This window comes from Rhinopithecus bieti, unplaced genomic scaffold (genome assembly GCF_001698545.2).
Source record: "Rhinopithecus bieti isolate Rb0 unplaced genomic scaffold, ASM169854v2 scaffold_47691, whole genome shotgun sequence".
Taxonomy (NCBI): Eukaryota; Metazoa; Chordata; class Mammalia; order Primates; family Cercopithecidae; genus Rhinopithecus; species Rhinopithecus bieti.
Window position 1 is genome coordinate 26,734 of NW_016818870.1, and position 3,237 is coordinate 29,970.

A 3,237-nucleotide genomic window follows, 5' to 3' on the forward strand; every position below is an offset into this window, starting at 1 on the left:
GAGGAAGGAAGGAAGGAAGGAAGGAAGGAAGGAAGGAAGGAAGGAAGGAAGGAAGGAAGGAAGGAAGGAAGCACCAGACACAGTGAGGGCACTCACATGTCGCTAATCTGCTGGCTCCCCGTTAGCACAGCCTGTCCAGTCCCCACCAGGACACTTCCTTCCACTGTGCTGAGTGCTGGACCAAGTGCAAGCTCCATGGCAAAGGTGCCAGCTTCTCCTGCAGGTCACCAGTCACTGAGATTGAAGGCACAAGGGCCAGGCACAGGTTCCAGTTTGTCCTGGATTCTAGTGTGCCCTTATTGCCCCTCACTTCACACTCAACCTTCTTTCCTAACTGCTGGCCCAGCTGAGCTGTAACAGCTTCAAGCCCAACACCAAATGCAGAGGTTAACAGTTTTGCACAGATTTCTCCAACTGCTCCCATGACCGTAAAGTTCTCATGTTTTTATCACTCATAGTGGTTCTATTACTTTGGTCAAACCTGGATTGATTCATCACTTTTCTGATCAAGGACTTTTGACAGCTCCCATTACCATTAAGTCCAAATTCTTCAGTTGAGTCCTCAAGGCCCTCCAGAATCTGCCCCCACCTGCTTCTTCAGCCTGATTTTCCACTACACCCTTCACATGGCTGTCCGCTCGCTACATTATCTGTACTGCCGCACCCCTATGTCTTTGCACCCTTGCACGTATTGTGCTGTTCTCTGATGATACCTGGGACTAGTTTTCAAAGCCAGGTTAGACATCATCTCTTTCATGCATCCTTTCCCATTGCACTTTAAGATCATTCTCTTTACATCCTACAGCACTTTGTCAGATCTTCCACTTCACACTTGTCCCATCTAACTCACATTCATGACACTTCACCACTGTGTGAGCTCATTCAGGGCAGGATTCAGTCGGGTCTGGCTCATCTCTGTAGCTCCCACAGCACATTCCCTGTGGAAGGTTTGCGGCACTGAATTGTCACTCAGAAGCCTTCAGAACATCACCCGTGGGGATTGAGCCCTGTGCTGCTGAACATGCCCCAGGCAGCTGCAGGTGCTCAGAAGTCTCTGTCCAGTCGTATGTACAGATACGTGCAAGGGTGCAGCAATATCTGCCAGCCACAGCCCTGTATTCAAGGCAAGGAAGGGCTGTTTGAATCTTGGGATCTCTCCCACTGAGACAGGTCAGGAGACAACCAAGGATCCCCATTTTGGAAGCCTGGAGACAGGCCTGGTTCGGCGGCTACGTCCAGCACTGTCATATTGCTGGCCCCCTTCCCTCCGGGAATCCCACATGCACCTCAAACTGTCCAAAGTGAAGCTCATCGTCCCCCGACCCAAAGTGGTGTCACCATCTCAGGGAATGGCACCACCACCCCCAAATCAGAATATTACCATCATCCTAGGCTCTCTCATACCTCACCGCCCCACACATCCAGTCACCAAGTCCTAAAGAGTTCCCTCCTTTCCACCGACATTGCGTTAAGAAGGCTTCACCATTTCTCTCTCAAATGTTCCAATAGCTGTGTCACTGTACTTTGTCCTCCAAGGTCTCCCAAAGTCCATCCTCTGCCCCAGCCATCAAAACCCCAATCTGATCATGTTACTCTCCTGCTTAAATCTCTCCAACGGCTCCTCATTTCCCATAGACTAAAGACCCAACCTCCACTTACCTATCCAACCACATCATTGGCTGCTTACCTCCACCATCCCACTCCACACACAAAAGCATGCGCACATGCACCAGCCCAGGCACAGATTAAATATCAATCTTTCCTGCCTCTGCATTCCCCCTTGCTGTTCCCTCTCCATGTCCAAACACTTGGTGACCTTAAGCTAACATATGTTGGACCACATCACATACCAGACTAGGCACTATACAAGTGTTCTAAGAGCATTACTGACTGAAGACCACATGGAATGATGAAAATCTCAGGGGAGGGATGCCATATGGACACTGGTGACCACAAAGAACACTCTCCCATTATCTTGGCATCATGGCAACTCAGTTAATCCTAGTTCAAATGTCCCTCTTCCAGGATGCCCTTTATGACCCCTCCTCACTGGGTGGGATGCACCCCAGCTCCATCTCCGAGTTCAGAGCTTTCTGTACTCTGCCGACTCCGTCCAGAATCCCAGCTATTTGGGTTCAAGCATCCCAGTGATGTGGCTCTATACATCTTAATGTGGTATTTCTGATGTAGGAACGGTATTTTCTAAAATAGGAACAGACACATAGCTCATATCCCCCCATTGCTTCTCACTACTCAATTGGCCACACCATTCTCTGCTCAGTACCCCATGGAAGAGATGTGATTGCAGAAAGCAGATAACACAGGCATGTTTTCCTGGCTTTTGGGGTTCAAAAGCCTAGGTCCTGAAGGGAACAGAAAAGGCTTAAGGCATAAATAAAATATTCGGGCTAGGCCGGGTGCGATGGCTCACGACTGTAATCCCGGCACTTTGGGAGGCTGAGGTGGGAGGATCACCTGAGGTCAGGAGTTCGAGAGCAGCCTGACCAACATGGAGAAACCCCATCTCTACTAAAAATACAAAAATTAGCTGAGCGTGGTGGCACATATCTCTAATCCCAGCTACTTGGGAGGCTGAGGCAGGAGAATCGCTTGAACCCGGGAGGCAGAGGTTGCAGTGAGCTGAGATCACACCACTGCACTCCAGCCTGGGCAACAAGAGCAAAAAAGATTCAGGAGAAAACATTAAGTAAGGCTTCCTCACCTCCAATATCAACAAAAAGGGGAAAGAAGAAAGAAGGGGAGAGAATGTAGTGAGAATACTGACACAGAGGGCACCAAAAGGGAGAGTCCCTGAGCCCCACACCCCAGGCCAAGATAGATTTGCAGGTTTTAAAAGATGCAGCAACTCATGCCTTGTCAAAACCCAGAACAGAAATGGCTTCAAGGCGTGTCTGCATAGCCAAGGCCTTAGACAACTTCACAGTTCTCCACATATGGCCCAGAAGTGGCAGAGAGAACCTTAGGACTGAGAGGGTTGTTCAAATGGGAACAAGAAATCTCTCTGCATCCCAGATGAACTGTCTGGACCTCTGACTGGGGACCAGATGGAACGATGGAAATCTCGGGGATGGATGAAGTATGGACACTGGTGATCAGTAAGAACGCTCTCCCAACTTCTTGGCATTATGTAAGACCCTCTGAACTCAGCTATGACCCTCATGGGAAGGGAAGGAATCCCAAATAGACAAAAGATCTTTTCTGGCACTCAGGAAAAAC